Consider the following 26,728-nt stretch of genomic DNA (forward strand, 5'->3'; position numbering starts at 1 on the left):
ATATAAGCTTTTTTGAATGCGATTTGGCTTAATATTTTAAGGTATTTCCACGTGATTGCCTCAAAAATCAAGTTACCAATATCAAAGGCATTTTAAAGGCATTCTGTAAATTTCATTAGAGCTGATTTAGCTACCATAATAGTGATATTTTGTATAAATCTTGGCCATTCAGCCATTTTAAAAGAGACTTTCTTTTCCAGAAAGATCGCGCAGGATAGAAATAGGAATGACAAATGAGGCATTAAAAATTGGAACGTAGTTAGTGAGTATAACAGACTTCGCAAGAACACTGCTGTGCAATATTAATAAATAAATCAGAGCAGAAATAACATGAGCAGCCTGAGAAAGCTCCCACCAAGAAAGGAAGAAAACATTTTCTCAAGATCCATTCTGCAAAAATAGTAGAGGCTCCACCAACTACCATATTGTTTGATTCACCACTGCTGGCACAAGGGGCTTCTTCCCTCAAAGGAGGGATTCACCCCAGAACAAGGACTACAGGGCGTTAGCTTGTTACTAGGGTTCCATTACAGCCCTACTGATGGAGATTGATGATGTGCTGAATGAATCAAGGCAGTCCCCTAGTACTTTGACCACACCCCGTCTTTGGCCAGCACTGTCCTCTTTGGCAGCTGGGCAACTCATTAGAACCACTCTTCCTCATCCAGGGGACCTTGCCAGCCTCAGGAAGCTGCTATGCTAAATCAGGCATTTTACTGGAGGCAGTGCACTGGGAAAGTGAAATAAAATTGAAGTGACCTCCCTACATCCTGGACAGATTTTGGTGTTCAGACTGATAATTTTCTAAGCTGTCTAAGGGACTTTGGACATCAATTCCCAGTAAAATTAATGTGAATTTGAAATCCAAAGCTCTTAGGCTGCTTGAGAACATAAACTTTAGGAGGATAGCCAATGCAGCTTGCAGAAAACCAGGAATACCCACTTAAATCCATCTCTAGGTAAATAGTGTGCAATACACAGATAAATAGTGCTGACTGGAACAGCACTAACAGACGTAAGTACAGCTGGTTAAAAATAATGTATCAATTCTTCACTCGGAATTAATTAAATTGCTCTCACTTGACAATTTTGCCACTGACAAAAAAAAAGTTAAAAAACCAACCCCCCCATTTTTCATTTAAAAATTTGGTTTTTGAAAACTAAAACAATCAACTTTGAATACGTTTTCACTAAAAAAAAAATCAGGTTTATGAAAATTAGAAAACGCAGTCCAATTATATTTTTTGCAAAATTTTTGTTTTTGACAAAGTCATTTTGTTGCAATTACATTTCAATTAAAAATATTTCAACCAGCTCTGCATCTAAGCTTTTCTTTATTAACTGGCTTAAAAAATTAATATATATATTGTCCTGAATCTTTATAATGATGAATGTCAGTTTTCAAACTTGGATCTCTAAAGTCAAGCAGCAAAATCGATATGCAGGGAGGTTAGGAGGCATCTGGGAAACAAGTGTACTCTCTTAGATACCTTATTTCATGAACCCCCATTTGAAAATATTGGCCTGAGTGTGCAAACTTTTTATTTGATGTTTTGTTTTTTCACATTATACTATTGTTGCACAAGCACTTTGGATATGCCAAAAATGCAATATAAAATTCTTTATTAACAGATTATTCAAAAACTAATAAAATCTCTCTAAAAAAAGCTTTTTCAACCCCACCCTTCCCAAATGGGACAGTTACAATCCAGACTCTCTGATGACACAAGACAATATTCTTTTAAGGGGCGGCACACAAAAGCTAATCATGTTGTCTGAACATGGGCAGGTATTTAGCGCTTTACTAAAAAAAAGCATTGTGGTGTCAGATATTCACTATAATGGATTTTGCAGACGTAATTATGTCTTGAGTGACACCCCATTGTCTTCAGATTATGCCTTCAGTGATATCCATGCAAGCCTACTAAAGACCAGTGGGGCTGCATTGTTGTCAGAGTGCAGAATTTGGCCTGATGATGATGCATGCCATGGGAGTGACAATGCCTAAACTAGGGTGAATTTGTGGCATGGCAATTAGAAAATGCATGAAGAAAGCCTGGTGCAGAAGAGGGAGCAAGCTGCACCCTACAAAGGGCTGTAGTAACGGGCATGCTTTTCCTGTATGCTTCCCACAGAAATGTGGAGGAAGGCTCCACCCCATTTCCCCCCTCCCCTACACTGACCTGTGTCTCAATGGTACAACTTAGCCCTTAGGGTTTCTACTGTGCATCAGAGTCATGATGCACCCTCTCACTGCTGATGACCAGAAAAAAAAAATCTAATAGCAAAGCAAGGTCAGAGATTCAGGCGGCTCAGCAGAGCTTTCTGTGCTGTATAAGGGAGAAAAAGAGGCTTGCAAGCACCTATTACTGAACAGCTATAAGCACTGCAATTTCAGAGGCCTCCAGAGGAGAACTGAATAGCATCTGTTAACTTTCCTTACGTTGCACAGGGCTTTATTGTTGCAGTAGCCTTACCAAACCAATGATACTAAAACTGTGATAACTCTGAAATCCCTGCAATTACTAATGCCCCGGCAGATTCTACATCGTTAAAACAGCTGGATTGATAATAGTGGAGTTTGCACAATAGACACTTTTTTTTTTAAATGTAAATGCAGCAAAAAATCTGGTGCTACTTAAAGTTAGCTGATTTTAAAAAAAGCCTCAAGTATTTTAATGTAAAATAAGAGGCTTATATGTTTTAATAGAAGAGATTCAGAATCTCCAGTAGTACTTACTTAAACTTTCATCATTACACAGAACAGTCACAATTAGGTTGACCAGATGTCCTGATTTTATAGGGACAGTCCTGATATTTGGGGCTTTTTCTTATATAGATGCCTATTAACCCCACCCCACCCCAATTTTTCACACTTGCTTTCTGGTCACCCTACTTACAATTCAGTATTCAATAATCAAGATAAAGCATGTGAAAACCACATGATATACAATGATGCAACATGACTATCGTGGAGTAATTTTGCATTCAGTGTTTACCTAAGTAAATCTCAAACATTATTGCTTCCCTTTAAACAAACAGGGCTTAGTAATATAGTATGTAAAGTAACATTTCCCATTTATGTAACATTTTAAATACTCTCCAAAGCTTGACTTGTATCAGGTCATACAGTGTTACACTTCCACTCTACTCTACCATAACAGCATATCCTGCAAGTGCTTGAAATGCTACAGATCCTCCCTTTAACTACTGCCACATCCACTTTTCTGATCTGAGTCTTGTTTAAGATGCTTTCAGTTCTGTATGTTGCAAAAGTGAATAGAATTCCAAGCGAGGCCTGTATGGCCTGATTTCCAAAAACTGATCTTCGGCAATTACTCAAGAACTATTGTGCATGCCTAATGTGTGTGCAGATGCCATGACTGCATGCACGTTAGGGTATATTTTATTTATTTATATTTATTATGATTTAAAAATATAAATTTAAATCAGATTTTTGTTTATATGGTGCTAGTTCTTTTCTTTTACGTTTATAGTCTTAAATTGCTAAAAATGGATGTTTTATACTTGTTTCTTTAGGACCTGATCCTTCACCACTGAATTCAACGGGAGGTAAGGCTTTAGCGGGCACAAGATCACACCTTTAGTTTCTTAACTATTAGCAGAATTTCTCATCTATGCTGAAAAAAACAATTCTAGGACCTCATTAACAGTCTTACAATGAGAATGCCACACACACACATTCACAGTCAAAACTGATAAGCAAATAGACTGTGCTATATTTGCAACCAATACCATCCTCACATACTGAGCTTCCACAAACCAAGACAGCTGGAATACTTCGACCAGGCTATACTCCTGTGTCAGGGTTCACAGTTTGAAATCAATGGAAATTGTGATCCTAATTCTTTTAGTTGGTTTTGCAAGTCACACTGGCATAAATATGAGCTTAACTTTAGGTTCATGTTTTTGAAACTTTTGACCTGGTGTATAAAAAAAGTTCACAATCACCATCAGGGTACTGAACGTCTTAACAGCTTCTCTGTAAACAATGAAAATTTTGTTTTGAAGTGATAAAAATGTTATGCTAAGAGAAAACATTTTAATAAAAATACAGAATTAGCCCTTTGATGCTGTAAACGCTTATGTACAGACCTAGGTCTAAGCATATGAGAAGTGCTATTGAAGCCAATAGCACTAGTCATGAATCTGCTTAAGTGTTTGCAAGATGAAGTCTTTAGTTTCCAATATTTTGGTTTTTATCTATAGTAGTTTTGTGAAATTTTAAATAAGATACGCTACCAATAGTGGCATTTAAAAAAATATTAAAAAACAATAAAAACTCCACAGCATTTATAATTTAGATTATAAATTTAAATCTAAAATTCCAATAGCACAGTTTTTCAAATTAGTTTCACAAAGTCTCAACCTGTTTAAAAATCAATTTTTTCCCCCCAAAGTCAAGTGATTGAAGTTGCTCCACCCTGACAAAGGGGAATGTACTTGACCAAACGGTCATGGTATTTGCACACGCAAATTGATGAGTGCACAATTTGTGCACTCATCTTTGCAATAATATTGGGCCATTACAATGTAGTTGTCACAAAAGGATTATGTAAAAATGGTATTCTCTTACTTGACGGATATCAGCATGGAGTCTTATGTGCCTGCTTTTCTGCTAAACATCGTTAGTTGTTGGTCGTATTGAAGGCAGTGGAAGTTGTGACACAGACTTCAAGGAAGCCAGGATTTCATTCCAGATTTTACTTCTGTTTGCACTGCAAAACTATTATGGCAATGGAAGAGCAAACATTTCTATTTTGCCTCAAGTATCAATGACAGCATTTTCTGTATTGCTTGTGTAAATCATAAATTATTAGTTTTCATACAAGAAAAATCAAACAAACACCCAGGCGTTTTCATCTGGATTCAAGACCCAGGTAACCCAATTCACATAGCATACTAGACACTATCATACACTCACCATGCTATTACAAAGCGCTGCCTTCCTGGAGATCCAGCTCCTCCAAGCAATGGACACTCAGGGCTTTTTCCCTGGAGTGTCTTTTCAAAGCAGGCCTGCTTTAGGAGTTTTCTTGTTTCTCTCCCACTATCCTCTCCCTCCCAGGAAAGTACAAAAACCTTCCTTCTGCAGACCCTTTGCGATTCCTTTCCCAGAATGAGAATGAAAAGTCTCCCCTAGGTTTCCTCTGTCCCTTGTTATCCTGCAGTCCTTTAAAACACTCAAAAGCCACTGAGGTTCTCTCAGTTTGGTCTAATCTCTAATTACCTATCTCCCCTTCAGGTGCCACAAAATGGGCTAATTGGGATCTCCAGTTTCCCTTAAGCCTGTCACTGCCAGTGTGGGGTATACACTTGTGACATTAAGAGCAACTCAAAGGCAGAGAGCAAGGGGCATCCTGATATCTAGCAGAGAGTTTCAGATGGCCTGACCAGCCCAGTATATCCCAACGCATGATTGTTATAATCTGTATCTAAAAAGGTGCCATGTAATAGGTCACTGGAAAACTCATAACTCACTGGTTATTAATATCATTGTGCAATGGAATTGTAAGCAAAGTTATGGACATCAACTGAAACTAATTCTTAATATGCATTTGCCAATCAAACAAGAGTTACCCCACCCTAACCAAAGGAACGTGGCTTCTCCACCAGGGAGTTACTGCCTCAGTACTTAGAAAGACAATGAGAATGTATTAACATGGGGGGGGGGGGGGGGAGGGGAGGGACCACAATATGGCTACACCCCAGCAAGGAAGAGAAACTTGATCTCAGTTATAAAGTCAGGATAGTTTAAATCTCAAATAAGCAATTGGATCAGCTAATTTAATACAATATTAGTGCATCATTCTTTTATGAATGACTGTAACATGCTGGTTAACATATATGTACATTTTATAAGATATTAATCACACTATAGGAGGAATTATGAATACTCATTGATGTTATGTTTTAAAGTGTGTGGGCAGACAAAAGAAGGAACAATTTGTGCCCAAACAGGAGGGAATGTCCCAGATATTTACTTGGAGATGGGAAGCCCACAGGAAGGGGAAAGCAGCATGAAATCATCCTGCTTCTTGAAACAAGTTAATTGAACTTTGGAAGATAAGCAAAGATAGATGCTATCTTTGTCATCCATCACTAGACAGACACAAGGCAATAGAGCACTTGGAAGCTGAGATAGGTAGGTCCTTCCACCAAAGGGGGGGGGGGGGAGGGGGCTTGAAGGCTCCGGGAACTGAAGATAGCTGACAAACTTGCTTAGGCAAAGATTTAATCCACCAAAGAACAGTTTTAGACTTTTAGACACATATTTTGTTTACCTGTAACTCTTTCTAACTTCATTCCTTATACTTGAACTCACTTAATCCTATGTATATTTTGTTAATAAATTTATTTCCTTTTTACCTTAAAAACACTCAGTGTTGTGTTTAAAAGGAAGGGTGTTCTACCCTCACTTAAGTTCAGCTATGATGTGGTTTTGTCTCTTTACAGGAAGAACAAACCTTATTATTTCTGTGAACAGTCCAGGAGAGAACGGGACACTCCAGGGCGCACAGTTTTGGGGGAATTAGGGACTAGGAGTACGTGGGGTCAGCTTGCTGGTTGTAATCAAGACTGGTGGAAGCCAGAGTGTGACTGGTGTGTTGCTGGCAGGCTACTGGGGTCACAGTTGCAGCTATAAACAGACACTCAAGGTGCAACCTAATTGGCAGGTTGTGAGCAGCCCACGTTTGGAGTTACAGCAGCAAAGCATTGTGAGGCACCCAGGATTAGAGGGCAAGCACTGACAACTCCTCACTGGACTGGATTTCCACTCCAAGCCGCAAATGAACTGTGATAACCCCATCACAGACCCCAACAAAGACACCATATAGGAAGGAAGTCACTTATCCTCTGTTATACTCACAGCACATAAACAGAAGTCAGACACAAAACAAAACACTTTTTATGGAAGGTTATATCACAACACTACTTTATTTCTTAAAATCCAGAACTTTAACATGCGAGAACCAAAACAGAGGGACAAAACAGGCTATGCCCTAAAGCGAAGAGGCACAACTCACCCCATCTTGCTAGAAATGCTAACTCTGCAGATTGACTGCTATCAGACACACATCACATACTTCTTTGTAGAGCACCTAGCCTGTAAACAGAGCCAGAAAAGCCCCAGAGAATTTAAAGAGATAGAAAACTGTTAAAATTAAGCTATGTACCACATCTTCTCACTGCTCAGTTCCCCATCTGGGAAATGAAGATAACAGCACTTCTGTACCTCACAAGTATGTTGTGAGGATAAATGCATTAAAAAAAAAAAAAAAAAGGGAGGTGCTCAGATACCACAGTGATGCAGGCCATACAAGCATCTAAGGATAGTAATGATAACCCTATATTTTAGGGTAATGCCTTAAAGTTCAACAGCTCTACTCAAAGATATCCTCTTTCTAGAACACAGGTATTGACATAAGAGGCGAGGAAAAAAAAAAAAAGGCCTGATTTTTAAATCCAAGGTTATGTTTGGAGGGCTGACAGTTACAAAAGTCACTCATTGATTCATACGCTGAGAACATTTCTAGAAGTTGAGACGGAATACATATTGGACCACACCATGAAATTCCTATGGAATACATTTTCTGATTACACCTACACTTTAAAGAAAATGGCAATTATTTATTTTCAACAGGGTTGCCAACCGTCCATTTACAGACAGTCAGTAAAAAAAATGTACAGTTTTAATACCGTCAGTAAATCCATAAATAAATGAATATGTCCGTAAACAAATATGTTTGAGAAATAAAACATATTGTATTTTGACATTGATTGTCATCATTCAGAACCACTTCTTGTATCATAAAACTACACTGACCATGACTTTATCAATTTCCTGTTTTCTATTCTTGCACACGCACAAAGAACCCAATTGATCAATTAACTGCAGCTAAAACAATTGCGTAATTCCAAATTCCTGTGTACAGAATATTGCGAGTGAGTACACACTTGTGACATTATTGTATTGTTTATGGTATTTTTAGTGATGTCAGTAAAAAAAAAATCAACATCAGATCTTCATGTCAGTAAAAACTAAAATGCAAGGTTGGCAACCCTGATTTTCAAGGGGGGTGGGGAGGGGAAACATTTAAACTGTATTTTCCAAAAAGCATCATCTTTACCTTTTAAAAGGCTTGAGTGATTTGCTTGATTTTTAGCCTTTTTAGAGTTAGAAACATCCATGTTACAGATAACGGGGGATGAGAGGGGGCAGAAAGCTACAGCCACAGTTAGAACTTTCGGATTTAGAAGGCTGACTGGCATATTCATTGCTAAGGGTTTGTCAGAAATTCATGTCCAATCTACGGTATGATTATTAAACAACTCCAGATGAAGGAACTCTGCTCTCCTTGTAAAATCTCACCTTTGAAACTATCACACTGAGGAGCATGTCATAGCCAAAAAAGCATGTCTTAAGACGTTTTTTATTGATACAGCCACAGTGACGCAACATTTACTCCAGAGGATAAGCAAACAGATGAGATTCACTTTTTCCATCTGGTGCAAGATGCTTCTTGGGTCAGGATTATGTTTTAGCTTTGTACATGATTTTGGAGCTTTCATAAATCTACAGCATTACAGAAAATGGATATGTGACGATTTACGAGTGGTGCATGGATCTGTGTGTGTCTCGGCAGCTGCTGCAGACCTATGGTAAAACAAGACTGAGGGATACAGAATAGATCTAACTGGAATCTCAGATTACATTTGCCATCTGTCATCTATTTCATACGGAGCATACAGAGCAGGTAACTGGGAGACAGAACTCCTGGCTTTTTTATCAGTGCCACCACATTATGCATTGTGAGCTCATGCAAGTTAACTAACTTTTCTGTTCTTCAGTTTACTCATTTGTAAAATGGGTACAATACCCTCTTTATGGAAGTGTGTGAGGTTTTGATCACTGATGTTTGGGAAGTGCTTTAAGACCCTCAGAGTAAAAAAGCTTTTTAGTTTGTAAGTTCAAGATAATTGATAGCACTCAGTTCCTACTGAGGAAAAGGCACAAACTATACATTAAATGTATTGAAGAATGTATTACATCCAAAGGGTTGAAGGAATGGAGGGAAGAATGGTATTGTGATTAAAGCACTGGCCTGAGACACACAAGATCTGGCTTGTGAACTGTAGGTTGTAGATTCAAATACCACAAAGCGGGGGGAAAGATCAGGAGCATTAAAATATGTATAATGGATGTGTACTTCTCTAATTCAACATCACATAGGAAGTGAAATATCTTAAGTTTCAGAGATTCCCGTAGCATCTTCATAACCATATAACTCCCAGCTAAAGTAAAAGCCCCCCCAATTAGAACTAGCTTTTGTCTGGGCTGAACTTCCAGATTGAACAGTACCTTTTGTGGCTGCTAAAGCCTGCCCACACTGAGCATCCTCCGCTGGACTAAATCTTCCCAGTCTATAGAAGGTCTTCGTCTAGGCTAGACTTCGAGGCTACATGAGGCCTTTCAGGGCTGGGACACATTTCTCAAACCAGCAGGCATCCACTTAAGCCAGTCTTCCAGGCTAGATTGACTGTTTCAGACATGGGGTAAACTTTATAGCTCATTAAGCCACACCCACTAATCTCTAACCCAATCACTATCACACCTGAGAACATAGCACAAGCTCTCAAACAGTGAGCTGGGGTGCAGGATACGTACCTTACAATGTACTGAAACCTTCACTTCTAGCTTTATCCTTTGAAAGCTTATTCCAGGATTCCAGAAATAAACAGCCAGCTAAGGAATCATTCACAATTTCTGTTTCACATCAGCTGCTCTCCAGGCCAACCAAGGAATGGGGTGGAGAAACTGACAGACATTTCCTAAAGTATTTAATTTATTCAGTTCCTCAGACAAACCAATTTATTCATAACCCAACTTCCTGGCCAAATTGGCCTTCCCCTGGGCTCTGCATTACTGACACAGTTTAATGACTGTTTAAATAGAACAATTTGGCTCTCAAACATGATCTCTTCTCATGGTTATTGGGTTTCCGGTGTGTGTTGCCACCAGCCCTGGACTGATTTGCAGCCATCAGTAATGACTTGCTTATCAGGCATCAAATCACACTTTTGGTTTAAGAGCCTCAGCATATCATGTTATTCTAACATGGAGCTGTGATGAGCTGGTCTTTGGACATACAAGGGAGTATCCTACTGAAATAAGACTAGCATACCTAAAACTTTTCCCTCAACCCATCCAACATCTTACAACATGCACCAGTTCCACAGGACTTTACCCCTGTACTGGGCCAGAAGCCTCACAGTAAGATTTCCAGCTCCAAGAAGGGCAGCAGGTTATATGATACCTAATTGGAAGAGAAATAAGGATCAGCTTCCAACCACATCCACTTATTTACGCCTTCTCATGTCACAGACAAGTCCAGATGGGAGAGACTTTCTTTCCTGGGCCCCACATTGGACTGGAGTTCCCTTGGCTCAAAGGTTCTCTCCCTGAGCACTCACTGCCAATACACAGAAACTTTTTAAATAAGTCACTCTTACAGTCAGTAAATAATAGCGAGCTGAGCCTGGAAGTGAGCTGAGCCTTTGTCAGTCCTTACACAACTAGCCCAATCCACATTCAGGCACTTAAACATGCAGTCTGATTTTCAGAGCTGCTGAGCAACTACAGCTGCCCCTTTCTGATAATTAAGTTTCCAAATAACATCCCCTCAGAATGTACTATGGGAAAATTTGTGGTCTTCCTTAACAGATATCACCTATGATGTAAACATTGGGCTCTCCTTGGAGCATCTACCTCCAGCAGTTTGGCATCTTCCTTGACTAAACAGGGTGAGAAAGGCCCTTATCCTTACCCATCTCTACAATCATCCAGTAACTGTAAGCTGGTTATTAATCACTTTAGCAAGGGTAAACATAACCACTGTACTAGTATTCACAGACTCCATGAGGCATAGTACCTCAGAATTCTACCGTTACCATTTCTGCTTAAATAATAGTTTGTGATTACATTTGTATGGTGAGTCCCTGGCTCAAATCACAGTGTGAACCATTCAGATAGAACATCCACAGATTGAAGAGTATTCACCAATCATATAAACATACAAGAGCTTTGTGAAACACAGCTTTGATGATGCACCTGAGAACATTTACTGGTTTTGATCCACATGGGTTAACATCGCCCCCCCAAATCACCTTGAAACTCTTCTGAAAAGGAGTACTCAGTTGACAGTGATGTTTAATCTAGTTTTCACATTGAAATAATCTGAAAACAAGAGTTTTTCATTATTCAAATTCCATAAGCAGGCCGAAACTCAAAACTGGGTCTGTGTTACCTCACTCAAAAGACTCATGCACCTTAGCGAATCTTTCAATGAAGAGAACTGGATCTGACATTCTAGTTTGAGATGAAATTCAAAATCAGCTCAATTGTGCTGAGTGTCAAGTTTTGTTGTGAACATATCACTGTTATATTTATTAGACTTTTCAGAGGCTAATGTTTACTGGGCTGATTTAATGATGGTTGGCATCTGAGTAGGATACTATTAACATACAGACAAACCAAAACAGAGTTTGTTCTAAGGCTTGAGATTTCATGTTGGCCTTTTATTACTATTTCCTTTTTTTAAGTCAGCATGACACCTGTTTCTTTTCCAGAGATCTAAATATCTGAAAACTGACACGATGCATTGGGTAATGGATTTAAAACTTTATTGCCATTGCCTGATTATGTGAATAATGGAATTCAATTTGATCATACATTTTATTCAGTAGAGTTAGAGTTAACTATAGAGTTAGCCTCCATTCTAAAATGCTGCCTTGTATAAAAAGACAATGAAAAAGCAGTGCCATTAGAAATATTCCTGAGGAAACGCTCTATTAACAGTTCATCCCTGGGATTTTGGTACTCAGTACTATTTGTGCAGCTTTTTAAATAGGCCACATTCACATTTAGGCTGGTAAGGTTATCACTCACAAAGTAACCAAGTGGATGAGAAGGCCAGATGCCACCGTGGTATAAGCAGACAATTCCGTGCCTACCTGTTCCAAATAGCCATAGCTTCATGTCACCATTAAAAGCTCTTATCTTTGAGGAAGGCGGTCCTACTTACACAAGGGCACAAACTGGCCCATATAGGTTTGAGCTCCTGTCCAGTGTGTATACACAGGTATAAACGATATACATACTATGAGGTACCATTTTTAATTGTCTGAAGTCAACATTTTTGTGGGGTGCTGCATGGTAAGTGCTCTGATTCACCACCATACCTTTTGTTAACAGTGTTAGTGATCTCCGTCTATATCTGCTGTGTCAGGGGATCATATTGCCTGACCTGATGCCTGTACATTATGGGCTAGCTATGGGCCAAACAAAAGCAACAGATTAGACAGTTTGTACACACATTTCAAATTGCTAGGATATATCTACCTATCTTTCTGCTCCCCTGTCCATAGTGAGGCCATCATCATGGTATCTGGCCTCTCCTACACACCATCCATACAGCTGTTTTTCCTCTCCATCAAATTTTGTGTATAAGTTTTTAAGTTACATCCTTTTACTTTGCATTTGGTCCCCCTACTGAGACAGCTGAGTTACTGCATCATAATAGTTTTTATTTTTGGCTATTTGTCTTTTGATTGGTTGTGATTATATAAATCCAGATAAAAGTGAACATTATACCCAAAATTAATATACTTCACAAGTGCCCTTAGCAAACATAACAATTTTATAAAACAAAGTAAATGTTAGCATTGCCAAGAGCATAATGATAGATTACAGCATATATTAACTGACACTATAATTAAAACAAAGCAAAATTGCAGATCGACCCAACTGCTTTAAACTCAATGGTGCTGCGCACGCCATTAAGCACTTAATGTAATTCTAATTTTATTTGATGTTGTCAATATATAAAAGGTAAATGATTGCCTTTTCCTAGTCTAAAATAAAAAATAAATTAAGATATCTTAAATAACCATAACATGATGGGTTCATTTTAAATTAAGTCCCAGAATTGGAGGTTCTAAAACCTCAGATTTAATCTTACTTCATTAGACAAGAACAATAATCTTTCAACCAAAAATACGCTTTTACCAAAGCTTCATTGAGCTTTCTTAGGTTAAATTTCCATTCGTTTAACAAGAGGTTGAGTGAAATGAAAAAATGTACAACTCTATTTACAAGATGAACTCAGCTTACAAGTAATGGTAGTACCAAGATTTGAGCTCTTTGTACAAAATTATGCAGGCATTTTTCCATGTTAAATATGTGTACTGGATTTAATACCTATAAACACAGTGTTATGAGGAAGGGCAGTGCTCAATAGCAGAATGGATTAGAGAACAGACTTTCATCACAAGGGACCCAAATTCTGCTCGTAATTTTTGTCACAAGTGAAAGAGTTTGCTTTTCTTCTCCTAGTCCTTAACATCACTGCACAATTTTTAGCACAATTTGGCATAATTTGCTTTTTCTCTCAAGCAACGCAGGACTGGAATAACAGGGGTAATGCAGTTCAGGATTGAGATGAATTAGCAGATCTATGTGCAAAAGTTTGTACATTATGCTTAACTTCATAGATTATAAAGCCAGATGGAACCATTGTGATCACTTTAACACAGAGCTATTACTTAATTTCATGACTGAAAAATTCACTCAGTTTAATTATCAAATGGCTTTATTAATTATATGCCAAGCTAACACTTAACTAGCGGAACTCATTGCCACAAGATGCTAATGAGAAAAAAAAGCAAGGTAAGAATTATAAAAATCAATATTCATAAGCATCAATATTCCATAACCCTATGGAATTAAATATGAATTAAACCAATAGGGTTTACAACATTTAACAGGGTTCTATAGAAATTATTTTATGCCCTCCATTGCATTCCCCAAAAATAGAATTTAATAGACTACAACATCTTTGCTATAGATTATTTTTTAGCCATCCTATAAAATTCTGTAGCAGGAACATACTTCTCTACTACATTCTATAGGATCAATCAAAAAAGCTATGGGAAAAATTATTTTCCATTACATTCTACAGGACTTTTTCATAAGGTAAATAAGAATACTACCTATAGTTAATGCTATCTGGTACAGTGTACTTTTTCTATCTGGGTATATAAAAAGCCATGCTTTTTCTATATATTGTGAAACTTCAAAAGGATCTTTTGGCTACATGGCTTGGATTTTAAAGTGCATTTTTGATCAAATGGAAGGAATCACTACTTGAACTGTGAAGCAATCACAGGCTAAAGACGAGACCTCTGCATGCATATGTGCTATTTACACAAAGCTAAATCTCAGCAATGGTGAACCAGGCATAGGCTCTAGCTGCAACTGTGCCACCCAATATAAAGTCAGAAACCTATTTATAACTAGGTAGCACGGACTACGTTCCAGGAATTGTTCACAAACACAAGCCACTACATGCCTTGAAGAACTTGCATTCAAAGGCACCTGCAAGTTGTTCCATAGGGGCAGAGCCCCATTAAAGATAACATGCTGGGTTTGGGTTTAAGAACATAAGTAACATTTGAAGGGTGGAGGAGGAAGATTTTAAAAAAATTACAAAATGTTGATTGTAAGGCAATTATATCCAATTGCCCCTCAACCTACCCATTATTAGTTAGCTAATTTCTTGAAAAGATTTGAAGGGGAAGTAATTAATGGGCTTTATGGATGAATCCAGGGAGGACGTTTCTGGTGAATGGAGCAGTGCAGAGGAGGATGTGGAGTTTTTGAAGTCCTTTTCTACTTTGTATTTTACATGCCCCAAAGGATGGAGCTTCGATCCCTACCCTTGAAAGAATATTCCATTCCTAATAGTCCTCCTTATTACTGACATAGTCTTTATTTTCTTCACCAAAGAAAGTCTCCTTTTCTTGATTCCATTCCACTATTTCTAGAACTGGTCCAGGTACCATGATTAATAATTTCATTCTGGCTTTGCGTTTGTACTCTTTAAATTATTTCTAGACCATTTTCATGTCCCCTAATTGTTTCTTAGCCAGCACACACGTATTTAGGGGCAGGTCTAATCCTGATGTAAGCTATCACAGCTCCACTAAGTGACATCCTTGGCTAAGGTGTGGATTCTTATCTCTAATTTCTATCACTTGTCAGTTCCTACATTTTTATTGCTTTTCTCTGATGTCTCTCCAGTTTGTCCACTGCTTTTTCTTAATGATGTGTCAAGAATGGAATGCAGCATTCCAAGCCTGCTCTCACTACAATCCTAAAGACTTTAACCCGGCTCCTGATGATTACAATAGTGACTCATCAGGCCTTTAACCACACTTGATGTGGTTAACCCCTGTTTATACAGCTAGAATTATGCTGGCTTTCTTCCCCTGGTGTATTGCATTGTAAACTCACCTCTAATGGAGATTAGTAATGCCAGAAGAAACATAAGGATGATAATGAAGAATCCACATTTTTCTGCTCCATCAAATTCTGGGAGCTTGTCAACATAAAGACTTAGTGCACAGCAAGCCGGGGTATAAATCTACAGCTCACAAGCCTGCGATAGCCCATTAACTGGGCCTGTGTACTCCTCTACTGTGCAGTAAACTTCCCATAGTGTGCTTTGCTATACACAAAGTGCATACAGAACTTTTAATGCACAGAACCAGTGTCCACAGAGCCACTTTGTGCATGGCAGGATAGCGTGCTCTACATTCATGCACTGGCTTTCTGTGTACTAAGTCTCCACATAGACAAGTGTCCTGGGTCTCTAATTGTTCTTCCACCACCATAAATGTACTGAGTAATATTTTCCCCAAGATGACTTTTCTTTGGTTATTTCCTCCTCATACCTATTGTCTCTCTAGGTTCTATTTAATATCCCCCTACCCTATTTGTATTCTCACATCTCCCAATTTAATATGTGTAATTTGATATACTGCTTAACCCCTCCTTCAAGGTGATTATGGAGATGCTAAATAAGAATGATGGACTCTTGCCCTATCACCCCCTACTGTCAACTTGCTACACTTCATCAGCCTTTGATTGTGGTCCTCCAGCCAGTTTTCAGTTAATATGACACTACTTTCATGCAAGTCAGTCTGAATTTTGGTAAACTAGTAAACATACAGAGAGACTTCAGTCCCACAAGCACTTACAGTGTGCAACATGCACTGGAAACATGTCAAAGACTAAGACCCTGATCTTGGCCGCAGTTACACATCTGTTTAACTTTAAACATGAGCTGTCCTGTCCAACTCAATTGGACTATTCATGTTCATAAAGTTAAGCATGTGTGTAAGTGCTAGCAGGACAAGGGCCTTAGACCTAGATTTCTCACTCCCACACAACAAGGAGATATACAGTGTGCATGTCTGATGGAAAAGAACTCAAAGAATCAGAGACAAAAGATTTAACAGGTTTCTAACAAGGGGTTAAAAGTTTTTCAGAAATATTTTTACATCAAGTAGAATAATTTATGTGGCTTAAGGAAAGGCCTGTTTTGGTTCACGAGTGCAGTGGAGATTTTTGAAAGTGCTAGAGTAAATCACATAGCTAAAATGCCAGGCAGCTTTCTGCATATTTACCATTTCTTGTCAGGCAAACATCTTTTTCCCAGAAAAACAGCAGCCTTAAGAAGAAGAGTAGGCTTCAACATTTTAAAGGGTGAGAGAAACACCTATGACATTAATGAGATTAAATGCACACTCCAAGTGGAAAACCTGATTCATTTATAGTACTGGAAAGATATATATATATATATATTAGATAGATAGATACACACACCAATCTACATTTCATATGCTAACAAGATTTCTATGATACTTCAAACACCCAGGCAAATTAATTACTAGACTATTATGAGGGGGAGGAAGATGCATGCTTTATTCCATCCATTAAAATGAAATGAGTAACAACATAGCTACAGATGAAACAAAAATGAATGCTTTATTAAAGTGTTACAAGAACTTGAACACCACACAAGTGACTAAAGCTTCCATGGAGGAGTTTGATTTGTGTTTACTGAAACAAAAATTGTGATACTTGAGTGAAGGCAGAATTGGTCTCATTAAATTCTGCTTTAACAAGGGAAACTTACATTGCCTTTACTTAATGATATAATAGCTGTATGTCAGGGGTTATGGCTTACAACTGGAGACTTTTAAAGTCTTCCTGTATCACTTCACTGCTCCCTTATTTAACATGTTTAACAACCTCTTATTGATTTAGGATGGCCTGTGGTCATAACTACCTTGAGTTGTGATTGCATCAGTTCTCACCAGCTAAGGACAGTTAAGGCTGATCAATACTTGGGGTGGGAAATTTCCACGTGTTTCAGGAAATGGTACTGAGGGTATGTTAGATAGCACCACCTTCTCTGAATCAGTTGTGAACTGACGTGCAGCTAGATGTTAATGGTGTGGGAAGTACTGGTCTTTCAGACAAAAAAAATACTGTAGAGCCTGACCCCCTACGGTCCTATTAAGGTCCGCAACATTCTTTTTTCTGCAAATGTAAAGGTAACGCCGTGGCCAAATCTCAAAATGGCCAATAGTATTCTGCTGACCTAAGTGACCCCCCACCCACCTCCAGTTTCAACTGGAGAATATTGCTCCCTTCCCCTCCCCCAATCCCTTGGCTTCTCCTGGAGTATTGCTTTGCTGCTGTGAACTACCCCAGAATTTGCTGCAATTCAGAAGTGGTTGAAGTCCTCTACATGTATAGTTTGTACACTCTTTTGCTAAGTTTGTAAAACACTTTAGGATAGTTGAGAATGGAAGCTAGTATGTGAATGTAATAATTATGGGTACAGTCATGGATCCCTGCAGGAGGAGGGCTCTGGTACTTTCTCCAGAGATCATAAGCTTCTAAATAGCTGGGGTTAAATGCATTTAGTTACTGTACGACTGGGAAATAAGCTCTGGGAAAATACAGGCATTTGTGTGATGAGCACCATGACTACATATATGGTTTACACTGCATATCCTATTGGTAATATAACAGACACAGAAACAGATGCACATATGCACACTCAGTGTGTGGTAGTGACGTCTGTAATAAATATAGTGTCACATGGCTGTGCAATGTATCAGGCATCTTTGACTGCTTTGCCTACATTTCCCTGCTTAATGCATATCTGCCAGGTCTACTTTCCACATGCTGACTTTTTAATGGATTCTACTGTACTAGTATATTTTGCACTATTTCATTTTGCCACTCACTACTGACTCACTGAAGTCTTGCAATACATTCACCCCTATGATTCCTTAGAAGAACTTGGCATAGAACTTAGCAGAGATCCCTGCAGTTGAAATCCCAACAAGGGAAAACAGAGTGGCAGTAAAAAGCAGATGTAAACTACCCTCTGATCTGGAGCCCATAGGTGGTTGTCCAAAAATGACTTTCCTGGCTCGTGACGATTTATGCGATTTTGAACATTTTCCCTGTTCTCTTTCTCTCCCTCCCACCCCAAAGAAGAGACCACGTGCAGATATTCCAGAATAGCCAAAAAGCACAATGAATAGGGCACTCACTTCAGAAGTGGGAGACCCCGAATCAAGAGTCCTTGCTCTGAACCAGGGAAAACAGGGACTTAACCCTGGGTTTCCCCCCCATCCCAAGAAGAGGGCCCTAGCCACTGGGCTATAGAGTCATTCTCTCATATTGGAGCTGGTCCACTGGGTATAAGTAATTACATATTAATTGAGCAAGCAAGAGACTGCTTTGGGATGTAGAAAACCAAGTTCAACTCCCTGCATCTCTCATGTCCCAGATGAGTGCCCTACCATAGGCTAAGGAGTCACTCTCTCTCTCTGGCACTATGAATATTTATTTAAACAATGTAGAATAGCTTCAGCAAGAGAGATTGAAGGACTCAGCCCAGAATATCCTATAGCTGAGTGGTTGGGGAAATGCAGCATCTAGTCTTTACTCTGAAAGAGTTAAAACAAAGACTTGAAGCTGAAATTCCATCCTGGATTAGAGGAATCCTTCCCAGCAGAAGTTTTGTCGAAACTGATTCATTCCCACACAAAGTTTCAGAGAATTGGCATTTTCTGATGAAAAACAAATTTAGTCAAAACCACCTCTAATTCACCATTTTCCCCCAGACCCCCCTGAAACAGGACTTTTATGAAATTAACTTAAAGCTGATCTACCTCAGCAGAAAGCCAGAGGGGAGGTATCTCATCTCCTGCTCTCTATTCAGGTGAATCCACTCTCCAATTAAACGGGACATCTCTCTCTAACAAATTAAAAAACTAGTCAATAACGGATGTATTGCCACTCGCTTCAAAGTGAGCAAGATTGGAACCTTCATGGCATTAAATGCATATTTTTTTGTTTTGTCCAGCTAGATAGATGAGTAAAGGTATAAGAGTTCATCCACTCAGTTCTTTTTTGCAGGATCTGGACCCAAGTGATTTTGCTATGAATCATGATGTTTTGTTTTCCTGAACCTCAAGGCGTTATCTTTGTTCATTTTTGTTTTCATACATCTTCAGTTTCAGAAATAAATTCACTAATGAATTCTTAGAGTTTAAACCCACAGTGCACGTTTCAGATCTCAAAACTCCACCATGGATAACTGGGAAAGCTTCTGAAGAATAATTAGCAGAATAATCGCTGTGCTCCATCAATTCAAGGATCTTTGCATAGCTGTTTAAAAATCAGCTAGCAACTCACAGAAGCTGAACATTTTCACATGAGGCCCTTGCTTGAGAATTTCTCTCCTTGATTTTAATCCACACTCCATCAGAGACCCCCTTTGATTCTCAAATGCAAAAGCTTGCATGGATTTGAAGATAATCTTTTTATTAGCAAATCTCTTTAACAAACATACTCGGCCAATAAAAAAGCATAGTAAATACAAGGAAGTGATGATATATTGGGAATCAAATTAATTAACACCATGAAAACATAATCCCTTAATTACTAAGACCCCTCCCTTGAGCTTTACTCACTTGTTAAAATATACAAACCGATTTTAAACCAGATGTGAAATCCATATGCTGAAAAGAAAATACATAAATTCAAATAAAGCTTTGTTTTGGGGGGTAGGTTACATTAAAAATGAAGGTCTTGACTCATACCTGCAAGACATCTGAGAGGACTCACACCAACTCACAAGGCCTCCCATCACACCTGATTTATTCTGCCCACCTAAGCTTAACTTTGCCCCTGACATTTGCAGAAACATGCAAAGATCGAAGAAACAAATTACCAGAAGATTTTAAAATCCCGGTGAGCCCCACTAAGGTTTTAGGCCAAGATTTTCAGAAGTAACCAAAATTTTGGGTCGCCATGTTAGAGGACTGATTTTCAAAGGGTGGATGTGTTCACTTTTAAGAAATAAATAAATCAAGCCATTTATGTCTCAAGTTGGGTGCCCAAAAAATGAAGTCATCCAAATTAACTAGTCGCTTTTAAAAATATTAGCCTCCTTGCTTACCACATTACCCTACAGAGAATTGGGTTTCCCTTTCTTCTAAGTGTAACTGAAGTTCTCTAAGGCTTTGGGGAAACTTAGTTTAGTTCAAATTTGTATCCTAAATTTAAGATTAATAACCAATTTTCATCTAAATCTTAAACCCCTCTTCTATGCTTCCTTTTTTCTCTTACCATCTGAATGTGGCTCCCACAGAGTCATAGATTTTAACTCCAAAATGACACATCTAGTCTGACTTCTCATATAACACAAGCCAGAGAAACGCACCCAATTGCCCTTGAGTTATTAAATTGTGCCTTACTTCTCATTTGAATTAGTCTGTCTTTACCTTTCAGCCATTGCTTCTTATTATACCTTTTTCTGCTAAATTAAAGAACCCTTTAGTACCTGGAATTCTCCCCATGAAAGTAAATAAACTCTGTAAGCAAGTAACCGCTCAATCTTGTTTTTGATAAACTGAGCAGATAGAGCTCCTTAAGGCTTTCATTGTATGGCATTTTCTCCAGCCCTTAAATAATTTGTGCATCTGTTCTCTGTACCCTCTCCAATTTTTCAACATCTTTTAAAATGCAGACCACAGATTTGGATGTGGTATTTTAACATCACTCTCTCCAATGGCTTATACAAAGGTAAAGTCACCTCCTTATTCCTATTCACTGCTCCTCTTTTAATACATCAAAGAATTGCATTGCATTGTTTTCCCTAGCCAGACTACCCTCGTGACTTCCTTGTCATCATTATTTACCACTATGCCAATCTTAGTGCCATCTGCAAAATATAAGCAGATATTTTATATTTATTTCCAGACAATTAATGAAAATAATTAATGTAATAGGTCCAGTACTGATCCCTGCAGAATTTCACTAGAAACACCCCTTCCCCCCCCCACCGTCAATAAGATTTCCCATTGGCAACTACTTTTTGAGATCCATCAGTAATCAGTTGTTCTTAATCTATTTAAGATCTGCTTTATTGATATTGTATTGTGCCATTTTTTAAGCAGAATGTCATGCAGTACTAAGTCAAATACCTTACAAAAATCAAAATCATTGCTCCTGTCATGGACAAAGGGAATTTGATAAGGATTCTCTTCATATCAGACTCTCAAACTCTTTGCTGCAAAAATGATGAGCAACTGATTAACAGAAACAACAGCTTCCAGTAATACAAAGACTCTCCCCACTCTCTCCCATAGATATTTCTCAGGAAAAAAAAGAAATTAAAAAATTAAAATCTCTACATACAGAGTAAATATACACTATTTAAAGTCACTTTCCAAGATAAGTCTCTTGGGAGATGATCAATTCATTGTGAGAGTCCTGGGGCAGCAAACCGAGTAGCGTAAAAGCAACTTTAATAACCTATGATGAGGGTTTCGTACCATTAGAGGGGTAAAAGGAAGATTCAAGAAGATATTTTCCTTATGTGATTATTAGCTGATTAATTGGAATTAATATACCAGGGGCCTGATGTTCACAGGTATTGGGTCACCACAGCTTTCAATGACTTCACTTGCAGTTTCTTGTTGCTCAGCACTTCTGTAAATCTTACCCACTGTATTTATAAAGCAAGTCTCTGTAAGCTGTGAGAAAATATGCAGTTTTGCAGGAACGAAAAGTGAATCAGATACACATTTGAGCATTCCTGTTAGGCAGGTCTCTAGCAAGCGAAGGGATTCAATGTGGGGATGACATAGTGTAACAGGGGCCCCTCAATTCTTGAGCACCTCCAAGCACCACAGTCCTCTTCTTGCTCCGGATGTTCCTTGAAGGCTGCCAGCCATCCTTCAGCAGTTTGGCCCTCTGGCCAAGTCACAAATTCCCAAGGAACTCCTTCTGGGGTAGTAAAGAATCCAAAGAAGGAAAACTGTCCTTGCTAAGGCTTTCTGCCCTGGCTCCGGGTTCTTTAAATCCAGACCTTTGTTCAGGCTCTCAAATAAGTCCGGTTCCCTTCTGGGGTTTATGCCACTGCAGCCAGTAGAGGAACACAGGCTCACTCACTACTCCAGATTCTAACCCAGAGAACCTATAACCAGCATTATGCACTGCTTGATTTAAGTTCATTGCTGCTTCTTCCCTGGTACTATTCCTACCTGAGCCCTTTTAGCTTCATCCTTAGCTCATAGTCAAGTTTGTTAGGTCCTCTCTCTCCCTGCAAATCCATCTTAAGTAAATGCAGCCAGGAACAAATGCTGGTTATCCTTCAAACTCCTGTGGCCACCAGACTGGTGCACCCTGGCTATGACATGAGAAGCAAGGAAGGAACTGAAGTGAGAAGGCCCTGCAGGTCCTTTTATCTGAGCCTGCTTCGCTCTGACTGGCTGCTTCTGTAAGGCCTCTGCAGGCCTGAAGGACCCACTTTCTCTGCTCCTTTCCTGGCACAGGGTGTTATAGAACTGCAGGGCTTCTTGTAGGGAGCTGCAAAGGCCAGGTACATCCTGTCAGACATTGTCAAAACAGCAGAAGATGAGTTTAGCAGCAGCATTTTGAATGGATAATAGAAAGGAGAGGGGAAGAAGGAAAAGAAAAGGTTAAAATAATTATGACAGTATGAACGAGGGTTTTGGTCCTGGGAATAATGAGATAAGGACAGACTCAGTGATTTTGAAGGGTGGAGATTGAAATGGGAGAAGGAATGTAAGAGAGATCCTCACATGTTACATATTCATCCTCTTATTATTTCTGATCAACAAGTGATGAGGAAAACTGTACCTAACTCTTGAGGAAAAGAGAGAAATTAGAGATAGCCACGTACTATGAAGTAATCTGGCATCAAATCCACAATAAAAGTGTAGCTGGCTCTCACCTCCTGGGACCTGCCAGTTGGGGGGTGGGCCCACTGTGAGAGGGTGCAAAACCCCAGAACCACCCCAGGAGGTGGACAGCCACTGAAATGAGATGGAGGTGTGTTTGGAGGGAACAATGACTTAGGGTGACAACATGTCCCAATTTTAAAGGGACAGTCCTGATAGGCAGGGCTTTTCCTTATATGGGTGCCTATTCCCTCCCGTCCCGATTTTTCACACTTGCTATATGGTTACACTACAATGAATCCACGTCCAATATATGTAGGAGAGAGAGCCAGACACCAGCTATGCGTAGGTTGGCTTGGGAAGTGGCTTGAGTATAGGTGACAGGAAATGCAAGGGCACATACAATGAGTCTGATGATATGAACCTAATGGCTACATATACCTATTACGAGACTTACATGGGGCTGGATACTTTGTACTAGTAACACAGGGGCTACTTATTGGATGGGTGGATTCTATGTCGACTATTTTACACACACCCACACCCCATTCATTTAATCACGCTGCTGAGAGAAAAAGCCTTTTGAGTCACTCTGCTGATTTATTAAACCATACGAATAATATTAGGGATAACTACTACTGGGTTGATTTTCCATACAATGATGAGGAGTATAACATTTTATTTTTTAGAACAGATTAAATCATTTAAGACTTTCAGGAGAGTGGTTATTTATTTCTAGTAATGAGTTGATATTGTACCAAAATTAAAGGTATTACCTGGAGCGTGTCAAATCTAGAAATTCCCGGGTCTGGTCTACACACAGTTTTTATAGTACTATAATTATTTCAGTTAGTTAGGGATGTGATTTTTATTTATTTATTTAAAGCCATGCTTGTATGACTTTTACTGGGGACGCAGTTATACCAGCATAAAGGAATTTATAGCAGTGTAGCTTATTCCTTTTTCGTCAGAGAAATAAGCTATATAGCAAAACTGAGTTTAAACTGAGGTGGGGTGGGTTATAACATTTTTACTACGTCAGCATATAGATAAAGAAGTACATTTAAATATAGACCAATGCCAGAATGCAACGATGTTATTACATTTCCCCCCCAGTTGCTTTCTAATGTTTGTTTTCCTGCGTATTTTTTCCTCCTGCACTCCTTGGCAATGAAAGTTTAGAATACAAGAAAAAAAAAACCCTCAAAACTGTATTTGAGAAAGAAAAAGTTGCTTTCCCTAACACTTCTGTTTTTTTTTTTAAATCTAGCAAATTTTTGGCAGGTAATTAGCAGCTCAGGTAAATCAGAGGAAGGCAATTTCCTTGTCTTCACACATGCCAGCGAGTTGTGGTACTTCCAAGCTAATACATCCTTTGAAGTTTGATTTTTTTCACAAGATTCAAAAGACAGATAAGCAAGAAATGCTTCTAATTAAGGAAAAAAAAACTATATTCAAATTTTCTTTTGAGAGGTTTCTGTTTTCAGATATGTTTTTCCCCTCCCACAAATGCTTGTTTTCAAGAAAGTATCAAAGTTTCCTGGACTGCTGCGGTTTGTCACTGAACGTGAAAGAGTGACTCACCGGCTGATGCATCCCTTGTAGCTGGTGTGCCACTGCAAAGGACGTTCCTCTCCATAGTCCTGCTAACCAGTCATTCAGGTCTGCTGATGGTCCCTTTTGTCTTGTGACGCAGCTCTCTGGCCAGGTCACTTTGAGTATGTCCCTTTCAGGGGGAATAAGAGTGGAATTCAATATCCCCCTGATCTCACATCACGTCCACACCCAATAGTCCTTCCAGCCCCTTGGGTCTGAGGTCTTCACGCTTGCCTCCTCCAAGAGGCTGTAGGGAAATCCAGTCCCTCTCTCTACCCAGGTTTCCAGCCCAGGCACCCTGTAAACCTTGTCGGACTTCTTGCTTCTTCCTGGAGTTACTTCCCATCATGGCCTGGATGAGGACAGTCTGACCTAGTGATCAGAGTAGGAGGTGCACGTCAGGCCAGGTCAGATACAGGAGATCAGAGTCTAAGATAGCCCAGGAATCAGGCAGGCAGGGTGCCAGGAGATCAATAGCAAGTAGGGCAGGGGAAGCAGTCCTGAGCAGGGAGAACCCAGTTGCATAGATAGCTTCCTGTTCCTGGGCTTGGATTAAATAGAGGCTTGGACCAGTCAGGACCCTCAGCATTCCCCCAATCAGATTGCAGGACAGGAGTCCTCTATTAGCATTCAGCTCCTATTCTAGCAGCTCCTAGTAGGTCACTGGGTGGTAGGCTGGCACCTTACCTAGCTCTTAATAGCCTGGTGACCCAGGGTTCAAGACCCATAGTCCTGGACATGTCTTACATCACCCCTTCTTCTCTGCAAGAACTTTGTGAGGTCAGCAGGGGTCAAGGCCCTGGTTCCAGGTCTATAAACAACACTGGAAAAACCAAACAAATGGAGGACAGTACCTTCTCTGTGGCAAAGGTCCTGGAGTAGCTGTCTATTGTACTCTGTTTTAAGGAGTTGGGTCATCTCCTGTGCTCCTGTCTGTGAGCAGAGAATGAGAGGTTTGGCCACCTCCCCAATCTGGGCTGCTCCCTTTTAAAACTCCTCTTTGAAGTCTGGCATGCTTCACCCGTGGAACAAGGAAGGGCCATGAGAGATGCTTGCTGCTATTTAACCCTTTCATGTCTCATGCAGTGTTCATCAACCACATCCAGAGAGATTAATATGTTATTTCATGTATTAGTCTCTACCATACTACTTACAGCAAAGATATAGATTAGGGTTTTCAAAGAAGATTTAGGGAAGAAACCTAAATTTAATTAATTTTCTATGATATTTGGGTACTTGTTTCCTTTAGGCCAGTCTCTCGGTCTTTCAAGTTGGCGACCCCTTATTCAAAATTTAAAAATTCCATACCCCCTCCCCCTTACTCTTACTATAAAAGATTAAAAGAATATATCAGTGCTAATGATAAGCCAATATACTTTGTGTGTGTGTTTCGAGAAGTTGACAGAGAATACTTGATCTTGAAGGGCAAGGGTATATGGAGAGTGAGGGAGCAAGATATTCTCTGCTTTAGATTGTAATACAATTTTCCTCGCCTTGCAACCCCTCTGATTGCCTTCCGTGACCCTCTGGGGGAGGGAGTGAGGGGTCACAACCCATGATTGAGAAAAACGGCCTTAGGCTCTTTTGAAATTGCAACCATGTCATTTTAAAAATCTAAATTAAGAAACATCATTTCAAACTGATTCCACTTTTTAATAGGGAGAAATCTGAAACTGTGCTCTGAGTTTCTGGTACATTATGCTGGCTAGTGAACCTGGTATATGCCAATCTTCCTTAATATAATTCATTATTATCTATGAAAAGGATGTGTTTCTGTTCCATAGGAGAGTTCAGTCCTGAGTTGTTCTTGCCCACAGATCTTTTTAATACAAAATAATAATAAAAAACCGATTTAAAAAAAAAAATCAATATTTTAAAAATTAAGTGGTGGCATGGCTTTAGAGCTTTTTACAGAATTGGAGCTTTCTGGCTGGCTATTAACATTACAATACCTGTGATATGCAGTGTT

At 39.2% G+C, this 26,728-nt stretch overlaps 1 long non-coding RNA gene across 16 annotated transcripts in view; it reads right to left on the reverse strand.

The window, feature by feature from the left end:
• Positions 1-26,728, reverse strand: part of LOC137156547 (uncharacterized) — a 107,370-nt gene that overhangs the window by 17,885 nt on the left and 62,757 nt on the right. For 8 of the 16 annotated variants that reach the window (XR_010920797.1, XR_010920802.1, XR_010920804.1 and 5 more), the window contains one exon: positions 24,748-24,889. The exons of 6 other annotated variants lie outside the window; for them this stretch is intronic. This is a non-coding gene — a long non-coding RNA (uncharacterized lncRNA). Of the gene's footprint in view, positions 1-4,597; positions 4,710-9,385; positions 9,542-24,747; positions 24,890-26,728 lie in introns of those variants that run through there. 2 more of the 16 variants (XR_010920807.1, XR_010920808.1) reach the window with 2 other exon arrangements.

The sequence above is a fragment of the Emydura macquarii genome, unplaced genomic scaffold (assembly GCF_026122565.2).
Source record: "Emydura macquarii macquarii isolate MOO-44397 ecotype Brisbane River unplaced genomic scaffold, CSIRO-AGI_Emac_v2 contig_1451, whole genome shotgun sequence".
Classification (NCBI taxonomy): Eukaryota; Metazoa; Chordata; order Testudines; family Chelidae; genus Emydura; species Emydura macquarii.